Source organism: Myotis nattereri, assembly GCF_964212035.1.
Source record: "Myotis nattereri genome assembly, chromosome: 4".
Taxonomy (NCBI): Eukaryota; Metazoa; Chordata; class Mammalia; order Chiroptera; family Vespertilionidae; genus Myotis; species Myotis nattereri.
The window spans coordinates 94,836,823-94,864,041 of record NC_138079.1 but is presented as its reverse complement, the minus strand read 5'-3'; the positions used below and the strand labels follow the sequence as shown (position 1 = coordinate 94,864,041).

General features: G+C 41.6%; 1 protein-coding gene across 2 annotated transcripts in view; it reads right to left on the bottom strand.

Annotated features, from left to right (window-relative positions):
- Positions 1–27,219, bottom strand: part of GRIN2A (glutamate ionotropic receptor NMDA type subunit 2A) — a 371,825-nt gene that overhangs the window by 113,897 nt on the left and 230,709 nt on the right. The window lies entirely within an intron of this gene.

Here is a 27,219-nt window from a genome sequence, read left to right as displayed (position 1 = left end):
ATTGAGTAATTACAGATCTATGTCAGCGTTACAATGGCAAGGTGGGCATGCTAGGTGAAAGTGAAACAAGTCATCAGACAAGACTTCTGTAAGGAAGAGCAGCGGGCCCTGAAGGATGAGTCAGCATTAACTGGAAAAGATGTAAGCATGTCCCAGGCAAAGGGAACATCGTGTGCAAGAGCCCTGTGGTAGTGCGTACGAGGGACTGAATGTAAACCTGTGAGGATGGAGCTGAGAGAGACAGGAAAATGCAGGATGTGGGGTGATTGAGATGATGCAAACAATGCAAAGCTTTTCAGGCCATGTTAAGGCGTTCCATCTGGTTTTAAAATAATGGAAGACAATGAAAGTTTTAATTAGGAAGGTGATATGATCAGACTTTGCTTGTATAACATGACTCGAAGGCTGTGTACAGAGTGGATTTGAAGGGACCAGAGTGCATGTAGAGGGCTTGGTTACTGTGTACTTATTAGCCACGTTAGATTTGATGTTGGCTTTGGTCCTGTTGTGGCCCTGAAGAAAGAGAAGGGAGAGTAGGAGCAGCAACCAATAGGACCAAGTGGAGGTATTCGGTGATGGATTAGATGTGAGAGCAAGGGAAATAGGTTATTAAGGACAACGCCTCAGTATCTTTCTTATATAATACCTCTGCAGTCCGCTTTTGGCATAGGTATTTGCATTGCAGGTGGCATCTGTCTGTCTTACAACACTCTTACCGCCACCACTCCTCAAAGCCACCTCGCCTGCAGTAAGGTTGGCGCAGGTGGGGAAGCAAGGCAGGGCTCCTCTCCCAGCCTTTGGGTTGGGAGTCCCCAAAGGTGCACATTTTCTTGCAACTTGAGAAAAATGTGATGTTGGAACAGACTTCCACAAAAACACACCACTAAGCAGACACTCAATGAATAAAGTATGTTGGATTGAAGCATTCAAAGACTTCCTAGACAGGCACAGTATCTCAAAGTCATAGCATTCTCTTGGTCTATATTCTTTTGACACTAAAAGTAGATAAAGTCGTAAAATATTAAAGAGGAATACTAGACTACAGAAAAATTCCAAAAAGACGGATCGACCTAACTGACTGCCCTAGGCCATCCTGCTGAGGAAGATCTGGCTGTGTTGTGTGTGTGTTGTGTGTGTGTGTGTGTGTGTGTGTGTGTGTGTGTGTGTGTGTGGCGGGGGAGAATCAGTTCTCCAATGGCAAGATGAAGGAACTGGGCAAAGTCAAAGAACAAGGACTGTGTATCCATTCAATGCACTAGAAGGGTCATGGGGCGGGGGGGGGGGGGGGGGCGGTGCGGGGTGTAGGAGATCAGGAAAAAAGGGTGGACATCTGTAATACTTTCAACAATAAGGACAAATTTTAAATAAATAAAAAGAAAAAATCATGTTTTTAAAGATAAGTTAATGGCATGGAAAAATGCGCAGTATTTAACGTTAATCAAGCAGAAAAGAGGATAAAGATAGGGCTTGTCTGTGCATGGAAATTTTATAGGTACTTTTTATTTTCTTTTGTGTATCTTTGTAGTCTCCAAAGTTATGCAAATACTTTCCATTTTTAACAAAAATACTGTTTTTGGTATGAAGCACTGCTATTTTAGAAGCAGCAGCAGAGTAATCACTATTTTACTTGGTACATTTGAGGCATCTCAGATCATTTTCTAGTTAGAACATTTATTGATTCAACAACTATTTACTGAATGTCTACTATGTGTCAGGCCTTATGGTGAGTCCTATCGATAAGAAATAAAAAACACAGTGCCCGTCTGCCCTCTTACCTACATTCTTATAATTCAGTGACACAAATATATAAACAATAATCGCACTAGAATGTCGCTTGTGTAGTGATGGACAGTAAGTGTGAGAAGTTGTGAGAACATGGAGAATGACCCCTGACTCAACCTCAGGGATTTAGGGAAGGATTCTTGGGGAATCATGAGGAGTGAAGGGATTGAGGAAAGTCAGGATAAAAGAATTCTGAGCAGGGGAATAATCTTAAGTAAAGAAAAATCAACACAGGGAGTGACATATGCGAGAGGAAGTAGAGACTAGCTTAGGAAGGCTGACGGGCAGCGGGATTTGTCTGGAGAGAATCTCTGAAGCCAGATCATAAGGGACCTTGGATGACACCCTGAGGGTTTGGATTTTGTTCAGAAGGCTGTGGGGATTCATGAAAGGTTTTAAGGGGAGGTATGATGCACTCAGATGTGTTGCCAATAGAAGCAGAAGTAAAAATGCTTCTTTGCATTTAAAGACAACTTCAACATTTTTGTTTACGGTTAAAAAAACATTCATTATCTCGATAATCAGAGCTGGGTTTTTGTTGTTGTCGTCGTTTTATCCTTTGCTGCTTCCTGGCTGTATTTGATGAACTGAATGGATGCGGTCCAGGCAGCACATTTAAGGAGTGTTCCACTTCACACTCCCTTACTGAGACCCTTGAGAAGACAATTTGCATGGATTGGGAATTTGGTCAAGTTCCCCATTATCAGCCAGCTTTCAAAGTACTAACTGGGGTCTAAATTAAGCTATTTCCAAGTTAACTATTTTGGTTTCGTTCCTCATGGTTATTTTTGGCTCTATCACATTTTCTGGCACAACAATGAGCGAAATGAATGTTTGGTGGTAGAGTGTGTTGATAGATATTCACCAGAAGTGCCATCCATCCATCCACCCATCCATGACCATCAATCCCTCAATACATTCATCCACCCATCTAACAGACATTTTGAATACCTACTATTTATCACACCCCATTACCAAAAACCATGCTAAGAAAATAGTCCAAAAATAAGCAAATATACAGAGTGTCCCAAAAACATGTATACACACTTTAACAGCTGATAGCTCAATTAATGTTTCTTTCTTTTCAGCCAGACTAAGCTTTGAACAAAGGAAATCCTATATAATAAAAGCCTAATATGCTAAGTGTCTGGTCAGCCATTCAGCCAATCAAAGCGTAATAAGCTAATGATATGCTAAGGCTGCTCAACCACTGGCTATGACATGCACTGACCACCAGGGGGCAGACAGTTGACTGGTCAACCAGTTGCTATGATGTGCACTGACCACCAGGGGGCAGACGTTCCAATCAGTAGGTTAGCTTGATGCTGTTGGGGGCGAGATGGGCAGGACACGACCTGGAGTCCTCCCAGGAGCCGGCTCCTCCCCCCGGCGAGACCCCACTCTTGCACGAATTCATGCACCAGGCCTCTAGTTCATCATAAAATGCTACTGGAAGTTTGAAACTCAGTTGAAGTACAAACACTGCCTTTGTAATTATTCAAAGCTGATAACTCACTTAATTTCATTCCTTTTAAGTTCAACTGATTTGAAATAATGGGTGAAGCCAGACGAAGTTTTGAACAAAGGAAATTTATCCACTAGACTTTTTATGGGGATACATACAACATAAAGTTTACATTATAAAACTGGAAGCAGTTGACAAATTAAGGGCACACAAATACCAAATGCAATGATTCTTGACATTTGTGATTCCATTGCTTTGTGTTATCAGCACTGCCTGAACCAGAATGGCCATGGTTTTAAAAACAGGTGTTGACAAAAAAAATTATTCATTTCTGTAGATTCCTTTAAATTTTGAAAATGAACTGTATGTTAATAAACACTAACTTTATAATCATTCAAAGTGTGTACACATTTTTAGGAACACCCTATATATCTGCAACAAATAACTGCAATAAAGAACAGGAAGTGCAGCCCGTGTGACTCAGTTGGTTGGAGCATCATCCTATGCACCAAAAGGTGGTGGGCTCAATTCCTGGTCAGGCAGGGCACATACCTAGATTTTGGGTTGGTTGGACTGTGTGCAGAAAGCAACTGATTGATGTCTCTCTCTAATCTCTCTCTCTCTCTCTCTCTCTCTCTCTCTCTCTCTCTCTCTCTCTCTCTCTCACACACACACACACACACACACTTTCTCTCTCTCTCTCTCTCTCTCTCTCTCACACACACACACACACACACACACACACACACACTTTCTCTCTCTCCTTCTTCTGTCTAAAATCAAGTTTAAAAAGAGCAATAAGTATAAAATTAGAGATATGTACTAAGTAGGCTGGTGAAGCACATAAGGAATAGATGGCCGATTCTATTGTGGAGGCAGGGCTGAAATGAGGAAACAGAGAGGCAGATGCTTGGGTTGTGTCAGGAAGAAGAGCAAGGGCTGGCCAGGTGAACGGCAAGGGGAGGGAAAGGAGATGCACTGCATGGAGAAAACTGCAAAGTCAAAGGCATAGAACCAGGAAACAGGACAGAACTCTGTTCATGGAATTTCAGCATAAATATTCAAAGACCACCAGTGTCCTTTCAAAGGCCACAGAACCATGAAACAGGATGGAACTCTGTTCATGGAATTTCAACATAAAGATTCAGAGGAAGACCACCAGAGTCCCTTACCTGGGCTAGAGAAAATCTGTTACCAAGCCACTTTGTAGCTGTTCCCAAACTCATAGTTTGGCCAGCTAATTCACTGAATTTTATTTTTATTTTAATTGAATCCAATGAGCTCCAAGCCAGGTGTTGCTTATCCAACACTTTGAGATAAATAGAGTTCAGGTTGCATCTACCTAATGCCCTATATTTGGGTGAAACTGAAAAAACATTTTGATTATCAAGAGGTTTGGAAATACTCTATATGTTATCTGTTTGGAAAAGGCAGACCAGAGAACAAATGTTTCTGGTTTGACCTAGACATGTGTCTTGGAGAGAGTCATTCACAGGGCTGTGCTGTATGAACTAAAGGTCACAGTCACCACTTTTATCAAGGAGCCACATGTGCTGTTGATACCCAGGCACCCAGGTGAATTTACTTCTTCTTTAATTCCCCATCTCTGTTTCCTCCACTCATTCCCTTTTCTCCCATTTGTAGTGCAATTAGATGGAATTAGCAGGGTGATTATTTAGATGCAATCACTCTTCTTCAGATTTTATGGGAATGATTATTCAGTGGTTCTCAGCCTTGGCTGCACATTAGAATCTCCTGGGAATCTTTTTAAAATCCTGATTTCTGGGCCTCATCCTCCGGAAATTCTGTTTCTTTGTTATGGGGAGGGGCCACAACATTAGTAACAAAGAAACAGAATGTCCGGAGGATGAGACCCAGAAATCAGGATTTTAAAAGGATTCCCAGGTGATTCTAATGTGCAGCCAAGGTTGAGAACCACTGGATTATATGGAAAGTCTCATGCTTCAGATTTTCCTCTGTTCCTTTAAAATTCAATATTCTGGATCAATGAGTCCATATACTCAGTGTTAATATTGTCTTCTTCCTTCTCTTTCTTTTTTATTAGGATCTTCAGTCCCTCGGGAGGAAAAAAACAACAACAACTCTAACACAGATTTTTGCTGAATGGTAATTTCATTATAAAGTTGGCAGGGAGCAAGTACCTATTACCTTCAATTCCCCCATCCAATTTCTAGGAAGGACAATCCATATTTCCTTGGGCTTTCTTCCCATTTAAACTTGTTCCAGAGCAAAATTCTTTACTAGGGAAATATCATTGCACACCCCATTGCTTCGTTCCCATTAACACCTGCTGGGCACTTGTATTAAACAATAAAGTTTTATCACTGGTTTGTTTACTTCTCAAAAATTGATAATAAATATTTAGTGACCAGATAAAATATGAGAAATTCTGGCTGCTGCTAAGCTTCAAATTACACTTTTAAAATTTCTATCAGGAGCAATAAATACATGAAAGAAAGCTGGGACAATGTAAGGGGGGGGGGGCTCTGATGGTTTGCAGAGGGTCCGCTTCTATGTCATCATCACTCATTGATGGTAAAGTGTCAAGTTGTGTTTTATTGTTAGTGATATACCCAACACTAAACCAAAAAGTGTGCAAACCTACAGGTTTGGGCAAAAAGTAGGTTTACAGTTGTTTGTATGGAAAATAAGATAATTAATAACTAATAATACAAGAATAAACTCTGTGGCTTGCATACCTACTTTAGCTCACCCTGTATATGACTTACATACAAGTTTCCTTTGGTGTCTAGTCTTAGGGATATGAAGCTAAAGTCCAAGTGAAGAAAACATTATTTGCTTGCAATTCATGCCCTATGATGTTGTGTGTGGGGATCAGAAAAAACACTGAGAAACAGGTAGGTCATTTTTCCTGTATAATTATGACTACTAAAAATTGGGCCAGAATGACATGTTCTGTCTAGAACTGCACTGTCTAATTTGGTAGCCACCAACTACTGAGCACTTGAAAACATTGTTAGTCTGAATAGAGATGTGCCATAAGGGCACGATACACACTAGACTTGGAAGACTTTGTATTAAAAAATTGTGTAAAAGAGTTCATGAGTAATTTGATATTGATTTCATGTCAAATAGTTTAGACCTATTGGGTACAATAAAATATATTACTAAAATCAGCTTTTACTTGTTTAAAGTGCTGCCAGAAAATTTAAGATGACTTGTGGCTCTTGGGAACTGTCTATTGGACAGCTGCTCTAGACTGGCGTTGGTGAGTGTGGTTCTTATGAAACCAATGGACAGTATGCATCATGAAGGCAGCCACTGCATCTGCCCTGTTTAGTGCTGTAGAGTGTCTGGCACATAGCTGGTGCTGAATGAACATACTCAGGATGGATGAAAGAACAAACTGCTATTTCTACATCGTGGATGACAAACCGGCTCCACCACTGCCCAGATATGTCATTTTGGACAGTGTATTTAACATCCTCCTAGCTTCCATTTCCTTCTTTGTAAAAACAGATCAGGTTAAACCAGTAGTCAGCAAACTCATTAGTCAACAGAGCCAAATATCAACAGTACAACAATTGAAATTTCTTTTGAGAGTCAAATTTTTTAAACTTAAACTGTATAGGTAGGTACATTGTTATTAACTTAATTAGGGTACTCCTAAGGCTTAGGAAGAGCCACACTCAAGGGGCCAAAGAGCCGCATGTGGCCCGCGAGCCACAGTTTGCCGACCACTGGGTTAAACCATATGAACTAGCCATGACATTTCATGTGGCTTAATATAACACATACCTACCTCCCAGGTTCGGAGTGGGATTAGCGATAGTGCACATAAAATGCTCAGCACACTGCCTAGTACGCAGCTGTCGCCTAATAAATAGCAGCTAACATTTAAATTTTCAGTGCATTTTTTTTACTGTTTTTTTACCTTGCCATGTTTTCGAACACTCCACCCCAAATGCAAGCTGATCTTTCTAAAACCACGCTTACCACTGCCACTCAGTACACTCATGTCCAGGGTCCCTCTGTCCTTTCATCAATAGCCAACTGCATGTGGGCCCCATCAGCTCCTTCAGCTTTACTTAAAATGTCTCATTCCTCCAGATTTCTATTTTCTCTCTTTTGCCTTACAGTGGTAAGTCTCCTTTAACTTTCAAAATCTGATTATTTGGAATGTTCTCTAGACATATTTATTATTCGCCATTTCCCTTCAGACTTTAATTCTCTTACTGTTTCATAAATGCCACCATAACCCATTTAGTGTTTCTCAATTTGGGGTTAATTTTCCATCTGCTTTGCCATTTGCCACATTCCCCAGGGCCTTTTCCCAAATCACACTATCCCTTAAATACCTCTTTGAAGTGCTTTGGGTGTCACCATTTTTCGTTTGTCATTTAATTTACATGTGTGTTTATTGTGTTTTTTTTTTTTTTCAAAAGAGTCACTGGTTTCTTAACCTCTTTTAAGTTCTCAAGACACTATCATTTTTTCCCACAGTTTTGCTCTTCCCAGTTTTCTCTTGTCGGTTTGAAATCCCCTCGCCTTTGCTGTCTCACTTAGCACCCTTGCATCTGCATTCCCTTATGGACATGAACCCTCCCCTCTCTTTAGAACAGAGTCATGGAGCTATCACCCTTCAGTTCCCAACTCCTGCACTGCCCCTTCCCCGGACACACCCTTGCACATTTCTTTTCAGCAAGTTTCTGAACGAATGCACTTTCTTTTTTGCCCAGGGCTCAGTTTTTTATACTCCTTGGTGGTTTCCCATTTCTTCTGAACAATTATTGAAGGCATGACCACAGAGCTGAGACTTAAATGTCAGGATAGAAATGTAATAACTTGAACACACAGACCTGCATTTTCTAGCCCAGCGTCATCCAAAACAGACCCAGGAACGACATCATAAAGGAAAAGAAAGAACTGGGCTTTAAAAAAGAGGGGAGTATTTATTCTTTCAACTCCAACCTTACTGTGGCCAAGGAAAACAAAATAATGTTAATTGTCCTGGCTGAGCAATACTGAATTTTTTAAAAATAATTAGAACAGGAAATGGTATGATCCATAAGGCAGGGATCCTTGTTTGATCACTGCGATTCTAAAACACCTTAGAGAATGTGTATCTTGCAAGAAGCTCTGAAAAGTATTTGTTGACTAAATGAATGAGCAGACAGAGGCCTCCAGGAAATTGCTCATCCAGTGCTTATTTCCTGTGCAGCAACTTCAGACAGGCAATTCTGTAAGATGTTGGCTTTGGAATCTGAGAGCCTGGGTTATACTTCAGCTCTGTGGCTTTCAATCTCAGGCAAGTGTAAATTCTCAGAGCATCCGTTTCCTCTTCTGTAAAAGTGAGGTTATAATAGTAGCCACATCACTGTGTAGTTATAGGGATAAATTAGATGGCATTTAATGAGAAGGTATGTAATGTGGCCGGCAAAGTGTTTGTCACATAACAAATGATGGTAGCAGTTGCCATGGTCTTACATACTTATCTTTTCTCCTCCTAAAATTTGAGGTTAAAGACTTTCTTTTAGTTGTTGGAGGATTGTTGTGGCTGCTGATTCCAGTCCCCCAAGGGAGACAATGAGCCCCCTAGGTCGCCGCCCCCAAGGAAAGAGGAGGAGCTAATCTGATAGCTCAGAGCCCTCAGTACCCCCAGACCAGGCTATGGCGCAAGGGTGCCAGCCTGCCCTGCACCTCTCCTGGTTTCTCGTCTCTATTCGGTGAGCACACCTCAGACAAAGGTGACTTTTGGGGACATGTTCCACATGCTGTCTTTTGTAATGCAGCTTCTAAGTCTGAAACTTGTAGTAAGTTAGGACAAAGCTTACTCTGTAAATATGACCCTTTCCCCTCTCAGGCCCTTCCCCAGAAGACAGCACACCTGAACCATGTGGCCAAAGGTTTACATGGGGAGTAGGACATATAGAGTAGGGTCTAAGATGCATGTCCTAACTCTACCACATCAGGAGTTATTGGAAGCCTGAGTGTCCATTACTAAAGTGGTTCTCAGAACCTCACTCTCTTCTCGTTCCTTATGTGTGTGGTTCTTTCAGGAACCTGGTTGGGGATCTGGACAATCTTGAAGTTCTGGATAGTATTTTGTAACACTCTCAAAATAGCTCCAAATATATCACCATTCACCTCTAACACCTGCCTCCTCTAATCATTTGGAACTGAGATCAATGGAACCATCCTTGTAATGAGCATCTATTCCAAGAGAGCCAAAAAAATGAGGTAATGTGAAAAGCAGTTTCTGTGAGCTCACCTGCGTCTATGCTTCCACATTAATTGGGATCGCAAACAGGCAGTTATGCATAAATGTTGCCTCCCTACCCCCCAATAGTTTATAGAATGAAAAGATATGGGTCAATTCAAGGTGCGATTTTATCCAAGCATTTCTGAGCATCCCACTCTGGAATATAGGCTCCATGAGAACAGGGCAATTGTCTATTTTGTTCTCAGCTGTATCAACATTCCAGAACCTGGAACAGTGCCTGGTGAAGCAGAGATGTTCAATGCATGTTCACTGAAGGGATAAAAAGTCTCCGTTCTTTGTCATGTTCTCTTGCCCTCTAACAACAAGTCCTATTTTATCCCTCCATCCAGTGGGTGTCAGTCTGTGTTCCGTGGGTCACTGGGGATCTGATGAGGTAACTCAAAGACAGAGGAGATGTTGGGGTGAAGGCACTAGGCTTCTAAGATTTCTACCTCTGCTTGAATCTTTAATATATTGCCCTTCCTTTAAGTTATTATTTGGGGAGAAAATCTACTGCTTGTATCAGCTATTTAAACAAATAAGCCAGAAAACAATTAAGAAACTTGCCCCCCATGCTGATGCACAGGAGGGATTCTGGTCTTCAAATAAGGAGACCTAGGATCTTGTCCCACCTCCCTGTATATGTGACTAATAGCAGCTTCTTAAAGAAAGGGACTAAAATGTATTTGGCACCTAAGACGTGCTAAGTGTTGTACCAGATATTTTCCATATGTTCATGAACTTTCTCACCCTAAGTGTGGACTTCCCATTTTACAGAGAAAGAACAAAGGCTCAGAGGCTTTTAGGCTGCTGCCAAAGGCTGCAGAGGGTGTCAGACACTTGTCTGTCCATCAATATCCTCTCTCTCTCTTCTGCTTTAGGAATAGAAACCCCCATATTTAGCTGGCACATAGCCTTTTATCATAAACTTTACATTTCCCAGCCTTCCTTGGAGCGAGGCATGGCCATGTGACTATGTTCTGTCCAATAGAAGAGAGAAGATAGGACATGTGTAACTTACAGGAAGTATCTCATGGGGAGGGAATGGGCCCTTCTCTGTTCCTTCCTCCTTCCTGCTGGCTGCGAGGCACAGACATGAGTGCTGTAGCCCAAACAGCCACATCTCGGTCACTGTAGGCAAAGCCACCAACTGAGGTGGCAGAGTCACAAGGCAGAAGCAGCCGGGGTCCCTGACACCATGGAGCACCACACAAATGCTGGGCCACCTTTGAACTTCTTTTGCAGGAAAGAGAACTCAATGCCTATCTTGTTTAAGCCACTTTTATGTTTGGGGTTTTGTGTCACTTAAAAACAACATTAATCCTTGCTGGAGTAAGAGGTCGATTGACTATCTGAACCAAAATGGATTCAAAGACTTTGAATTAAGCTGTGCCAGCTATTTGGCTTCTCTGCACCTCAGTTAACCTTCTCTGAAAACTATGGGCATGGCACTACATATTCTTTGTTTCCTTCCAGCTCTGCAATATTTGATCCTATCTCCTGTTCTCCCTCCCAATATTTGGTCCTACCCGCGACTCCTGGTATATGCTGTTCCTCTCACTGAGAATGCCTTCCCTCCTCATTATGTTCAATCTAAACCTAATCCTTTTTTTTTTGGCAAGTCTAATTTCAAGCTCCATTTCTGCCACATGGCGTTTCCTGATAATCTTACCTTTTAATCCATACCTCACGTTATAGTCCTTAGCAATACGTCATCCCCTACTGTTCTAAGGATTTCCCATCCACACATTTGGTCTCACCAGAAGCAAAGATCGGATCTTGGCTTTAGTCGTTCATATTTCTCTAACACCATGCTGTCGGCACAGCATGCTCAACATTTATTGACTCAATTCGAAACGCAGTTCATTAATCTTCACCTCAGGACTACGTTTTGCCCACTTAACACCAAACACAGGACTGAGTGGGGTTGATAAGCCAGGCCACGTGTCTTTGTTCTGTAGATATAATTCCCTTCCATCCTCGTCATCAGGGGTGGGGAATGAAGGCCCCAGAAATCATTTATCTGGCCCTGCCAAGGCATTAGAGGTGAGTTAATTACATGTGTGACCAAATAAGGCAGGCTAAGTTTTAAGTTGATAATTCTGTATGACCGGCAAATGATGTTGTAACTATCCAAATGGCGCTTGCAGAAAAAAGGTTCCCCACCCCTTCTCTACATCATGTTTATTGGCCGCCCCTCATGATCATTTCAAAGCCTGCCCACCAAGTCTTACCCAATTCCTCCAAATCAGATATGTTCTCTCCCAATTCTCAGCCTCTGCATCGTATGTGGTATGTTCCTCTCTTAGAATACACCTTCATTGTTCATGTATTGTCCCATCCAGTTGGAGAGAATTTTTAAAAGCACCTTTTTATGAAGACCTTTGTGGTGGTGAATTTTATGTGATTGGGTGAAGGGATGCCTGGGTAGCTTGTAAAACATTATTTCTGGGTGTGTCAGTGAGAGTGTCAGGAAGAGATTAGTGTTTGAATTGGTAGAGTGAGTAAAGAAGCTAACTCACCCTGGTCAGGCGGCTCAGTTGGCAGGGGCATCATCCCATAACCAAAAGGTGAGGGTTTATTCCTGGTCAGGGCATATACCTAGTTGTGGGTTGATTCCCTATCAGGGTAAGTATGGGAGGCAACTGATCGATGTTTCGCTCTCACATTGATGTTTCTCTTTCTCTCTCCCCCTTCCTCTCTCTCTAAAATCAATTAAAAAATCATCGAGTGAGGATTTTTTTTAAAAAAAAAAGAAGATAATTCTAATCAATGTGGATGAGCACCATCTGATCCCTTGAGGATCCAAATAGAACCGAAGGCAGAGAAAAAATGAATTTGTTTTCTCTGCTTGAGCTCAGATGTCCATTTGCTCCTGGCCTTGACATCACTGCTCCTGGTTCTTGGCTTTTGGACTTGGACTGGGACTTACACCACTGGCCCTGGTTCTCAGGCCTTCAGGTTTGGACTAGACCTACATCTCCAGCTTGAAGATGTCAGACTGTGGGACTTCTCATCCCCTATAATCATGTGAGCCAATCCTTCATAATAAATCTCTTTATCTATATCTATATCTAATCTATATCTATATCTATATATCTTATTAGCTCTATTTCTGTGGAGGACCCTGCCAAATACAACCAGATACTGCCAGAGTTGTGAATATAAAACACAAACCTTTGGTGACTATGATGCAAAGGGAGACTCCTAGACTTGTATTGTTCATAGCCTGCACAACTTTATCACTTTTGCTACATTATAAACTCCTTGAGGACAAGAGTTCCTAACCTAGTACTTTGAACTCTGGGAACAGAGTAGAGAGAAGAGCAGATTTAGAGATAGACAAGTTGAAGTTGAGTTTTAAATCCGTTATTATTGGCACTATACCAATCACCCAAGTTCTCTGAGATTCGGATCACTCCTATGTCAGTGGGCATAAACGATTGTCCCTACTGGCTGCTACCAACTACCATAGACTGGGTGGCTTAAACAACAAGTATTTCTCTTTCACAGTTCTAGAGGCTGGAAGTCCAAGATCAAGCCCTGGCAGATTTGAGTTCTGGTGAGAGATCACTTCCTGGTTTACAAACAGTCTCTTACTGTTATGAGCTCACATGGTTAAAGAGATAGATCTCATGTCTCTTCCTCTTCTTATAAGGGCACTAATCCCAACATAGGGGCCCCATCCTCCTAACCTCATCTAACCCTAATTACCGTCCAAAGGCCCCATCTCCAAATAACATCACATTGGAGATTATATTTTCAATATGTAAATTGGGGGGAGGGGCACAAACATTCAGTGCGTAGCAACCACATAGTTTCATGGTGGTAGTGCTAAGAGTTAGATGAGGGCCTGTAACAATACATTTTTTGATTGAGATCCATAAGTAGTGTGAACAATTATCCTGGTTTTCCTGGAACTGGAGGGTTTCCTGAGACATGGAACACTCAATGCTAAAACCAGAACCATAAATTAAGAGTTTGGTCCACTAAGCAACATCTCAAAAGCACATCTACAAAAAGGCTTCAAGTCCATTTCTTAACAAACACATCAATTCAAACAAATATTAATTGAGTAGTTGTGGTCCTTTCCCCAAAGTCATTTAGAATTTAAGGGGAAACAGTTATCATCAGGAAATAATTACAAACATATAAATAATTACAATAAATGAAAATATATTTGCAACTAAAGCCCCTGATGCTAAAGGATCATTAGCAGGAGGACCTAATCCATCAGAAAACTGGTTAGTTTTCCGTTATTCCATTTCTACCTTAAGGATAGCACCAAGTTGAGTTCTCAGGCGGAATAAAAAACTCTCATGCTTTCCCAGACAGAGACGGTAACATCCATGAGTGAAACAGGCCAGGTGCAAGATTACAGACAGTGGGAAAAACACCAGCTAGAGGCATTCATTCGAAGTCATTTAAAAACACTACTCTAAATGAAATAAAACAAACCTACTGGTCACTTCTTTGAAATCTGATTTCTATTCAAACTTAAGAATATCTGTGTTTCTTCCTCTAACAAAAATGCAGGCTTTCTTCTATGATTGCATCCCTTGTAGGGTGGCTTACTGACATACAAAAAGCCCTCTTCTTAGGAAAAGCCCTCCCCACTACATACACCTGAACATCTAGGCTTCCCACCATCCCCCTTCCCCCGCCATAAAAAACAGATCTGGTGGGGGAGGGGTGCACCTGTTCCAAGCTGGGTCCATCAGATTCTCTCTCCTGGAATTTTGAAACTTGATGGGTGAGACAGAGACCACAAGTTTTGGGATCTGGACCCAGGCAATAGATAGAAACTTTCCCCCACCAATGAATGGTGCCTCGCCTTCTGACCTTTCCAAACCTTGGCTGCTCAACTTCTCCTTTGATTTTTAAAGATCCTCTGATAGTCCCAATATATTGTCTATCGTTCCCTCTCCACTACCTCCTTTTGTTTAAATTAAGCTAATCAGAGTTCATTTATGTCACTTACTGCCAAAATAACTTAAGTAATATTCACTTTGTTCCTACCTGGACTATTATATCGTATCTAGTCTCCAGATTCCTTATATATCATCCTTCATATTAATAAACCCACCTGCCAGGTAAAGGATCTTAAATCTTTAGTGCTGATTATATAGAATTCTGCTCCAAAGCCTTAAATGACTCCCCATTGTCCAGAGATAAAAATCCATGCTCCTTAGCCAATTTTAACTTCCACCCTTACTTCCCACAACTGTTCTTTATGTATCCTGCTTTGGAGCAAACCCAAGCATTTCATGGTCTCCTGCTAAAGCCTTATGATATCCCACTTCCTAGCTTTTGTTCCTACACTTTTTTTCCACTGGGAAAGCAGTAATCACTGTTATTTCTGACTGTTTTCATTTCCTGGTAATAGATCCTCCCTTTCCTGGCCAATAGGAATGCCTCTGGCTACAGTGATTCCTTCAGGGGTGGGCACATGACTCAGTCTCATCCAATCAGATTTCTTCTCTGAGAACATTCTCTTGCAGCTAAAGTAGATAACTATCTCTCTTGACCTAAGAAGATACAATGATAAAAGTCAGTGAATTCACACCTATTTTAGATGACGCTTTCCTATCTCATGGTGTGAGGTGGGGACAATGAGCCATAATGGAGAGGAACATAGGAGGGAGAAAGAGAGAGAGAGGGAGAGAGAACTGAAGATACCATTTGAGGCTGGATCTAGATCTGTCAGAGAACAGGCACACCCCCAACCTTTCCAGTTGAGCGGACGAAGAAATTCTTTAGCTTTTGCTTAAGTTAATGAGAAATGGTTTTCTATTGCTTAAAATCACAAATATCTTAATTAATGTAAAATACTTTTCTCCCCTAAATAGTCTCACATTCAGACTTTCCAAAACTAAGCACAGAGTTCCTCTTCCCAAAGGTCTCATTCCCTCCTCAGAAGCCCCATCTCTCTCTCTCTCTCTCTCTCTCTCTCTCTCTCTCTCTCTCTCTCTCTCTCACACACACACACACACACACACACACACACACACACACGCACACACACACACACACACACACACCATTTCCTTTGCTAGAGGGTAAACTCTGGGAGAACAGGGACCATGTCTGAGTTGTCGCCACATGGCCCGCACCCTGAGCACCGCATCCAGCATATGGCAGGTGATCAGTGACCATTTGCTAAATGCACAGGAGCAGGTTTTCATCTGGCCAGAGCTGGAGTCCTCGGCAGCGTGGACACTGCCCTGGTGTGCTGGACGGCACCTCAGGACCATCAGGACAGAGTAAATACATCCTGGCCAAAGCAGCAGCCTGGACGCTGCCCAGTCTCACAGTGAAACCTGGCATCCTATGTACATCCAGCAGTAACAATGTTTCACGTCCTGCCACAGACTTCTGGGGTGGAAATGCATCCCCAAAGACTCAGCTTTGCAGCCCCACTCCCTGCCCTGAGAGTCATATAGTTGCCCATAATTGCTAGCCACTTTCTTGGTGGGGAAGAAAATGCTGTGTTTACCTCCTAACAAGCAAAGAAGAACTGAGAGATCAAGGAAGGTTTGGGTTTTTTCTTTGTATAAATGATAGAAAGAATATAGGTTTTGATTTTCTTTAGCTCCTCTTCCTACTTGTTTTTCAAATAGCTTTTTTAAAAAATATATTTTTATTGATTTCAGAGAGGAAGGGAGAGGAAGAGAGAGATAAAAACATCAATGATGAGAGAGAATCATTGATTGGCTGCCTTCTGCACGCCCTCTACTAGGGATCAAGCCCGCAACCTGGGCATATGCCCTTGACCAGAATCGAACCTGGGACCCTTGAGTCCACAGACCGACGCTCTATCCACTGAGCCAAACCAGCTAGGGCTCCAAATAGCTTTAAAGAGTTCATTTTAGCCCTGGCCAGTGTGGCTGAGTTGGTTGGAGTGTCATCCCGTGCATCGATAGGTGGTGGGTTTGATCCCCGGTCAGGACACATGTAGGAGGCAACCGATGGATGTCTCTCTCTCTCACATTGATGTTTCTCTCTCTCCCTCTTTCTGAAATCAATTTAAAAAATAGTTGTTTTTACAATGACAGGGAAATAACTGTAAGAAAAGTAAGAAGGAAAAGAGTAGAAAGAAATAAAGAAGGAAGCAACGTTAAGGAGAAGGAAAAGCCTGGGGAAGGCAGAGAAGGAGGGACAAGAGACTGGAGAGAGAAGTGTGGGGAAGGGAGGGCTGGTGTCTTCTCACACTTACATAACAAAACAAAATGGAGTTTGAAGCTGAGCAGGGCCCTTCAGGAAAGCTGGAGAGGGCCATGTGGGAGGCGATCCTCGTCAGTGGGATGGGAGCGAGAGTGACAAGATGGAGCGAGTCCAGCGCTGGTCAGCAGCAAGCAGGAAGGGGAGCAGCGAGAGCAGGGTCCACGCTGTGGTCTGGCTCCACGCCCTCCATGGCGACATTGGGAAAGTAGGTCAGTCTCCGAGCTGGCGGGGAGATGAATGGTCAGCCAGGAGCAAGTGATGGGAAGTGAGGCTGCGAGGGAGAGGCTGACCTGACACAGGACCTGGGAAATGCGGCACTTCCCAGCGCAACAGGAAGAATGGAAGCCAGTTCCAGCCAGCGCTGCCCAATAGCCCCTTTCCCCAAGGATGGAAATGTAATACCTCTGATACCTGACGTGGCAGCCCATCTTTGCGATGCCCAATAGGAGAGCCGCCCATCACCTGTGGCTACTGAGCCCTTGAAATGTGGAGAGTGTGGCTGAGGAACTGAATTTTCAATTTCATTTTATTTTAAATAATTTAAATTGAAATAGCCACATATGGCTAGTGGCTGCCATATTGGATAACTTATATCTAGGAACTGTGTGCAACATATTAAAGAAGGAATTGAGCCCTAGCCGGTTTGGCTCAGTGGATAGAGCATCGGCCTGCAGACTGAAGGGTCCCAGGTTTGATTCCAGTCAAAGGCACATACCCAGGTTTCAAGCTTGACCCCCAGTAGGGGGTGTGCAGGAGGCAGTCGATCAATGATTCTCTCTCATCATTGATGTGTCTACCTCTCTCTCCCTCTCCCTTCCTCTCTGAAATCAATAAAAATATATTTAAAAAAAAAAAGAATTGATTGCCAAGAGGAACCAAAAGACTGCTTTCCCAAATGTCAACAGCATACTTCAGGTGGTGCACAGATAGATGCATTGGAATGTGCATGGGTTAACTTTATCTTTAGAATTAAATTTGTTTAATTTGATGTATATTTGAAAAATGGGGCTAGTACAATAGACCCATTATTTCATAGATATCATTGCTAGGAAGAAACTATGGTGGAATTTTATATCTCTAAGAAAGTAAATCAGTAAATAAAAAGTACTATGTGACAAATGTCACAGACGGTTTACAGATATGACCGAAAGCAATGAACATATTTCATATAAATGGAATCATACAATATGTGGGGGTTTGTGCCTGGCTTCTTTCAGTTAGTGTAATGGTCTCAGGGTTCATCTATGTTGGGCATGTATCAATATTTTATTCCTTTATGTCTGAATAATATTCCATTGCATGGATGGACCATATAAATGTATCCACATATCTGGTGATGGACATTGTGTTTTTTATACCTTTTAGTTATTGTGAGTGATGCTGCTATGAACATCCCTATATAAGTTTTTGCTTGCATACCTGTTTTTCATTTTGGGGACATGTAATTGTTTAGAGTTATGGAAAAGTCATGGAACTAGAGAGTGGTGATGATTATCCACTGTGAACATACTGCCACCAAGTTGTACAGCTTTAAATGGTTAAATGCCAAATTTTATATTATATGTATTTAACACAATAAAACTTGGTTTTTAAAAAAATAATGAAGCCCTGACCGGTTTGGCTCAGTGATAGAGCGTCGGCCTGCGGACTGAAGGGTCCCAGGTTTGATTCCGGTCAAGGGCATGTACCTTGGTTGCGGGTACATCCCCAGTAGGAGGTGTGCAGGAGGCAGCTGATCGATGTTTCTTTCTCATTGATGTTTCTAAATCTCTATCCCTCTCCCTTCCTCTCTGTAAAAAATCAATTTAAAAAAAAGTAATGAAGAAAGTAAGTAGATGGCTGAATAGAAACTGAGTTGATTCAAATTATATAAAAAGTAGCTTAAATTGAGAGATTAGATTTTTCAGGGATCCCAGAGTATCCTTTTATCTAAGAATCATTTCTACAATATCTCTGGCAGAAAGATGAGCCTGACACCATAAATATAAGAAAGAAAAGCAAAATTAACAAGTGAGACTATACTAAACATGCATGGCAATATAAGTGGTTTAACAACATAAAGCAACAACTGTTGGAATGGGAGAAAAATCTTTGAAAACCATGTATCAGATAAAGGGGCTAATATCCAAAATATGTAAGAAACTTACAACTCAAATGGGCAAAGGACTTGAATAGACCTTTTGTCAAAGAAGACATACAGATGGCCCTCACCCCCCTGTTGTCTGTGTTCATTGGTTAGGCTCATATGTGGTGAGGTCATGAGTGGGGGCGTGGGGAGAGCAATGGGGGGATAAGGACACATATGTAATACCTTAATCAATAAAGAAAACAAAGAAAAGAAAAAATGTCACATGATCTCACTCATTTGTGGAATATAATGAACAAGATAAACTGATGAACAAAAACAGATCCACAGACAGAGAAGCATCGATCAAACCGTCAAACCTCAGAGGGAAGGCAGGGGAGGGTGGGGGGAAGAGGGAGAGATCAACCAAAGGACTTATATGCAAGCATATAGGCCTAACCAATGGACACAGACACTAGCGGGGGGTGAGGGTACGAACTGCAGGGTGAGGGGCCACTGGGGGGATAAGAACACATATGTAATACCTTAATCAATAAAGAATAAAAAATAAAATAAAATAAGTAAAAAATAAAAAAGACACACACATATTTTTCAGCCACAGAAAAGGAGAAAATCCTTCTATTTGGAATAACATGGATAGACCTTGAGAGTATCATGCTAAGTGAAATAAATCAGACAGAGAAAGACAAATACTGTATGACCTCACTTACATGTGGAATCTAAAAACAAAATAAAACCAATAACAGCAACAAACCCCTAACCGGTTTGGCTCAGTGGATAGAGCGTCGGCCTGCGGACTGAAGGGTCCCAGGTTCGATTCTGGTCAAGGGCATGTACCTTGGTTGCTGGCACATCCCCAGTAGGGGGCATGCAGGAGGCAGCTGATCGATGTTTCTCTCTCATCAATGTTTCTAACTCTCTATCCCTCTCCCTTCCTCTCTGTAAAAAATCAATAAAATATATTTAAAAAAATAATAACAGCAACAACAAAAATCACCAAGCTCATAGATACTGAGAACAGATTGGTTGTTCCCTGAGGCAGGGGGGTGGAGGGGTGAGTGAAATGGGCGAATGTGGTGAAAAGGTACACATTTTTAGTTATAAAATAAGTTATAGGGTGTCATGGACAGCATGTTAACTATAGTTTATAATATTATAATATACTGATGTAAATGGGAAAGTTGCTAAAAGAGTAAATCCTAAAAAATCTCATCACAAGAAAAAAAATGTGTCTAGATGCTAACTAGACTTATTGTGGCGATCATTTCACAGAATATACAAATATCGAATCATCGTACCTCAGTACAGGTACAACATCATAACCGCATTATTATGCCTCAATAAAAAATCCTCATCTCCTAGGGCTGCTGTGACTAATAAAAGAGCAATGCACACAAAGCCCTTTGTGAAGATCCTGGAACAGAGTAACTGAAAAATAATCATTAGTTATCATGTTATTAATGGGCACAATTAAAGGAGGAGGGATCTGGGCCAAGGAACAAATGGTGTGGAATGGGCAGTAACAGCTGTGCTATTCAGCAGATGTGAATGGTAATATTCTAAGACAGAGAAATCAATAGACCTGAACGGTCTCCACATAGAGGGTTTTAAGGTTATTCACCTAAATTGACAGAACTACCTCCTATCACACTTGACCCTCACCACACACTGCAGAACCCCTTCCTGACAGATAGCTGCCCATTTGATTGGAGGTGTCCAGTATCTGAGTGAAGAGAGCCGCTTCATTGAGAGCTCTAAGTACTTAGCAAAGACTCCTTCTACTGAGTCCGAATTATTTCCCAGCAACGCCAACCCACTGGCTCTAGTTCTCCATTGCAACAAAGGAGATGAATTCTACTCCTATTTCCAGATGGCAAACCTTTAAACTCTGAAGATGACCCTTGTGTCACCCCAGACATATATTAGACACTGGCAGATTCTTCTCTCTTCTCTCCAATCAGAATCCAGAATTTTCAGAATGTTTTCAGAATAAAATTCCATCCCAGGGACCTTTGTAAAGATTTACAGGCATTCATTACAATGAGTTCCACAATCTTGTATTTCTTGTCAAAGAAGTAATTGAAATAAGTTTCTTACATCTCCCTTCTATATATGAATGATTAATAATAATATTAAATTGGGAGTCCAACATATGTTAAGCGAAGTGCTGGGTATGTAACATAAGTTATCCCATTTCATACCTCAACGGCTCTGCACTTAAACTGCTAACACAATCAATTTCAAGAGTGTTCACATGTTTCAGAAATTGGGTCTTGTGTCCTGGAATGAAGCCTATTGTACGCTTCATTTGCACTTCACTCATAAAAGCGCCCCTTGGTAGAAGCTATTTGATGTACACGGTCCCTTTTCTTAGCTTTTGCCTTTAACTGGGAGGTCACGTTTTGCATTCTCCAACTCAGTCCTCAAAGGCTTTCCAGCTGCTTAAAATGTAGAAGGCAGGTCCTATTGTGTGGGCTTGAAGTTTGGGAAAACGTTTTTCCCATCTCGCCTTTGGGAAGAATAATGTCCTTCATCCACAGGAGTTCTTTCTACTTGTTGCTGATTTTCAAAAGAAAAAAGAAAGGAAGGAAAAGATTCCATAACTCCATTAGGCGAGGGCACTGGAATCAAGTGTGAGAAAACAATGTAGGACAGAGGCTCCTGAGAACCCAGGCTTTCACGAGGGGTAGAAAACCATTCTTGCTCAAAAGATGACACACTTTCAATATTAATATAAAATCAGAGACTAATTTCTTCTGGTTGAAGTAGAGCCAGGAATCAAAAATGCCAAATCACCATTTTAACAAATGGCAAGTCTTAGTATTTCTCTGCTGGACAGAAACGCCAAGAAAGACAATGAAACTTTACAGAATTCCCAGTTTCCAGGATGCTGGCAGGCAAACCCAGCAGATGTACCACCAACAAAGGCAGACCAAAACCTGCCTAGCAGGGGCACCACTTGGCAAATGGGCGGCCTGCCACCACACTGGTGTCTATTTCAGACAACAAAATTGCCCAACACTGGCTAATAGAGCTAACTCAACCAGCTGTGTGGCTGACAGGTCTGCACCTGCCTACAATGCCATATCTGGCTCCAAGCAACACAGTCTATGTGGGTTCCTCTCACCACACTAAAGCACAGGAGAAAATGTCCCGATACACTATGTCTGGAACCAGTTTCCAGTGCCTATGATCTGCTGGGGTAGAAGCTGAGCTTATCACAGATGTACAAATGGCCCCGGAGTGAAAGGAGCTGGAACCTAAGGGGCTTTCAGACCCAAAGCTGAAAGAGAAGTCAATGGCATGCACTTGCCCTTAATACCATGTTAGCTGCACCACCTGGATCGGCAGCAGCAGTCAAACCAGCCCCTGGAGATGTAGAGCCTCAATTGGAAACTGAAGCATGGAGCTACAAAGGCAGCTAAGGGGCACACACCGCCAACAGCGACATTTCCCACAAGCAGGGCGATGCATATGTTTCCATTTATTTGCATCCTATTGACTATGCAGATCGGAATTGGGCACGCTGACGAAGCTGAAGCTGACAGCAAAATACAAGTTGGGGAACCAGGACTCAACTGGTTAATCTATTTAAATAACAGCAACCCCTTTCCTTAGGAAGAATGGCAACTATCCAAACATTTTGATTAAAGTAGAAAATAGCTATTTTTTTTCTATGATGGCAGCTTCACGGGCTGATTATTTATCAAGGCAATTGCTCCAATTTTTCTTTTATTGCCTATGTTCATCTTGCTCATCAAACTTCTAGCAAGAGAAGAGATTTACAACTAGGAATATGCTCAATGCAACACGATTCCTATTAATATCAGAAATATGTCATCAATAGAGACAGTTTCATTGGTGATGACAAGTGGGTTTGGAGTTAAACTATCAGGGTTTGGGAACTACCCCTGCAACTTGCTGGAAGCTGGACAAGTTGTTACTTCACCTCTTTCAACCTCAACTTCTTCTTCTGTTAAATGAAGATAATAACAGCACCTACTTCGGAGCATTGTTGTGAGGAATAAGCAAGTTAATAAATAAAAATAATTTAGCACAATGTGCCAGGCACACTCGATAAACGCTGATTGTTGTAGAAGTGGTAATGCCATTTGTTATTATCAACATCTTTGCTCCCTGAGATCATTGGGAGAGTTGGGACAATATCACACTTCCAATCCTTTGCAACTTTATCTTCTAGACTTGGAAGCATTACAATTAAGTCGATGTCTTTGTGTGATCTTGATTATATCTGATCACCTCTAGGAACTTTATAATCTTTATCTGTTAAATGAAAATAATCTCATAGGACTCATAATTGTTCCAAGGATTAAAGGATATTTTGTATTTGAAGCTAAAACACTCTACATAACATTATTATAATAATTATTATGGCGATGTAGAAGGGGAACCAGGCAAAATGATGGTCCTGTGGCTAACATAGACTCTCTCACACAGCCCAAAGCTTCCTCATGACAGAAGGCCTGGTGAAAAGTAAAAATAGAAAGTTACATTAAAGTGCCACCCAACTTCTCAAAGGAACCAAGAGGTTGGGAATGGGAGCTTTTTCATACACCGTGACTTTGCAGACATTAATAAAGTGAAATCTTCTCATTCTTCCCTTATTTTCAAGTGCCTCCCGTTGGGAAGAAAGGGGATACAATGAAACCATTCAGAACCGCACAGCACAGCTTTAAGAGCCACCGAAATACCAGGACATGTGCAAGGTGTTCCCCGCTCTGTGGGTTAACAGAGACACCTAGTGTTCCAGTAGGGAGCTGGCTCTGACCAGGGGTGGGCTCAACTCAACCAGAATTATCCACCCCCAGCTCTTCTCCCACCATCCTCCCATTTCCATCCCTTCAAGGTCATCCTCCCTCCACCTACAGATCTCAAATGGAAACTCTTCGAGCGTCTCCTCCAGCTTTAACAGGACAGGAATGGAGTTGATCACAGAATATCTGAAAGGAATTATCTATCCTCTGGAGGATTAAGTAATTGATGTGAGACAGTGACTAACATCCTTTGACAGCCACTACTCCATGGTTTTTCTTGCACTTCAAACACTCATCCGTGGCCCTGCCTTATAAACACCGAAGTCTTTCCTATCTCCAGGACTTTGCACACTCTCCTCCCTTTGCCTGGAAGGACTCTCTCTGGCTCTTTTCAGGTCTGGTTCTTCATCCTTCAGCTTAAGATGGAATGTTACCTCCACAGAGACACATTCTCTCCTCACCCTATAGCAGTGATGGCGAACCTATGACATGTGTGTCAGAGGTGACATTCGAACTCATTTTTTTGGTTGATTTTTCTTTGTTAAATGGCATTTAAATATGTAAAATAAATAACAAAAATATGTCTTTGTTCTACTATGGTTACAAATATCAAAAAATTTCTATATGTGACACGGCACCAGAGTTAGGGTTTTTCAAAATGCTGGCATGCCGAGCTCAAAAGGTTCGCCATCACTGCCCTATATAGAGAAGTGCTCCTCCCATTCTTGAAGTTTTCCATCTCAGGACCCCATCGCTTTCCTTCTCGGCAGCCCTAAAAATGTGTAATTATTTTATTTATTTGACTCCCTTCTCATTTTTGTCTAAAGTCCCTATTAGACTATAACCATATTCATGTTTTGACAGTTTACACTAGATAAATTCTTCACATTACAAAAAATTCATCAAATGAATGGACAAATGCAGCTGTGACTCTTGTCCACTAATGCCCTGACCTTGAAAAGGTTACTTGCCTTTCCAAAGCCTCAGTTTCCTCATTTATAAAACGAGGGTTATGCCTACATTATAGGTACTTAGAGCACTGGACATGGAAGGCCCTATTCCTCGACTGCATCAATTTTAAGATGCCCATTGTTTTGCATTTTAACTTTTGTGAAATAAAGATCACTGTATCATTGCTGGAGTCTTAGATTATAGAAAATATGGGAACATCTCACCCTGATGTAGGACCCAAGTGCTTTTTACATTAAAAAATTTTCCCCTGGAAAGACATGGTTATATGGCTCCACGTGGCTAATTATTTAAGGAGCAAGTTAACATCAACACTAATGCATTCTACTCCACAATGTCACCGCTGCCTCCCTCTCATCTCCTCTCTAAGCACTCCTCCTCCCCAGTGTCTTAGATAGCAAGGCTACATTTCTAAATTTTTAAAAGTCTGTTTTTCCTTCAGAAAGCCCCAGGGAGTTAGGATAATGAAACACAATTAAGCTATGCAGAGCAATCCTGCCATCGAGGTGACATTTTCTGTCCCAATTTCCTTGGTCATTCTGAGAATTATATTATTATACAAGCACTAACGTTCATAGGTCACTTTGCATGTGCTAGGCACTGAGCTAATTGCTTTGCATGCCTATTTAATTCTCGTAAACTCCTCACTAAGAATGGGACCAGCATTATCTCCATTTTACAGATGACAAAAATGAGGCTTAGATGTATTGAGTTACCTGCTCCCACTGCTAATAAGTGGCAGAAAAAGCTAGAATCTGAGTCCAAAAACCTGTGGATTTATGGGCTGAAATTCTCCAAAAACTACAAACATATACAGAGCACAAGTTGGATCCATCAGGGAGTTTTCTGTCTGAAATTAAAGGGCCATCGCTGTTTTGTGGAAAACAATCTTTCTAAAACTTTTATTTATAATATCCCCTTGTTGCTCAAATTGGGCTTTACTAAAGGCCACCATGTTCATTTAAAGAGTAAGACACATCAACTAATTGGCACAATACTACAGATTAGCTGCCAAATATGCATATCCATCAAAGTTCTTTTGGTTGCCATTAGCAGAAATCAACTTGAACAAATTTACACCATGAAGGGAGTCTGGTGGTTAACATCCAAAAAGATCAATAATAAGGTGGGCTTCAGGGGAAGTTTGGTCATGGCTCTGGCTGGTTCTCCATACCACAATTCCCTTAGTTCTTTCCTACGTGTAAGTCACATTTATCCTCAGTCTGATCTCTTCTATTGTAGAAATATGGCAGCAGAAATTCCAGGCCTCACATCTGCATGCTTGCCATATGTCAAATAGTCCTGAACTTCTCTCTTTTAGATCAACTTCAACAGGAAATGAAATGGCACAAGGGAAAGAAAAAGCAATGAGACTCCAGATACAGCCTGCGCAAGCTCAGGGGTCTTTGCAGTAGTCCGCCTCACTCACCTGCTAAAACTCTCCAATGGTTTCCCATAGCACTAGAAACAAAACCCCAAACCTCCACCCTGATCTAAAACACTACAGAACGTGGTCTCCTCTCCAAACGCATGTCCCGCTCGTCCATTCTGCTTCTACTATTCTAACCATCTTGCTATTCCTCAATCTGTCCAAGCAATTTCCCAGCTCCAGTCTTTTGCAATTGCTGGTCCCCTACCCAGAACATTCTTTCCCCAGATCTTCACATCACTTTCTTATTCTCTTCTGTCAAAACTTCACCTTCTCAAGCATTTCATCTAAAATAACCACCTGCCAATACCAACTTGACATTATATGTTTATTCATTGATTTTTGGTCTCCCCAACAGAACAGGAGCTTCAGGTGGGAGCTTTTGTCTGTTTTGTTTATCATGTGTGTGTCTCCTACCTGTAGTAGGTATGTTGCTACCTACTACAGGTAGGAGACACATACTAATAAGTGTTGAATACATGAAGGGGTAAATGAATGAAAATGCATGTGTGAATGAACAGACAAATGAATGAGTGAGTTCCAGGCAATCAGTGGATGAACATGGGTAACAGATGCCAGGGGACTGTTTTTATTGTTTGTTTCCACCTAGTCAGTTGAAGAAAGCACGTTCTCTCAGTCCTGTGTTTAGGGCTTAGAGTCTCACTCTGTTTCGAAAGCAGAAGATTTATGAAACCCAGCATCTGTAAATAGTTCAGAGGCACAGTGGTTTCCACCCCCACCTTCTATACTGAGGGGTAGATGTTTTCCAAAGGTTTGGCCTCCCTGCAAATGTGAATGCAAACTTTAAAAATCAAGGCAGACAACCTCATTTTGACCTGGTTTGTACCCAGTATCAAAATTAAAATAGGCTTCCCTCTTCCTTTCTACCCTTTATTTTCTCCCTCCTGCCTCGTCAGAATGACTGAGACACCCCTGCTGACATTTTTGCTCAAATTTTTTTGCCTCAAATTCATATTCATTAGCCCTCCTCAGGGATGCACAGAGTCTGAAGGGACTCATTCTAGAACAATTTAAAGGAGGTTGATGACTATGCAATTGAGCTTTTGACTATTATCATCACAATTCTCCCAGCTTCTCCCTCTGTCCTCCACTTGCTTTATTCTTGGTGGTGCCAAACATCCATCTCCATGATACTGACAATAACAATAATTGATATTGATGCTGAGAATAGTAACATTTTCAGAAAGGTTTTGTGGTTTAGAAAATGAGTTCCCATTCATTTTT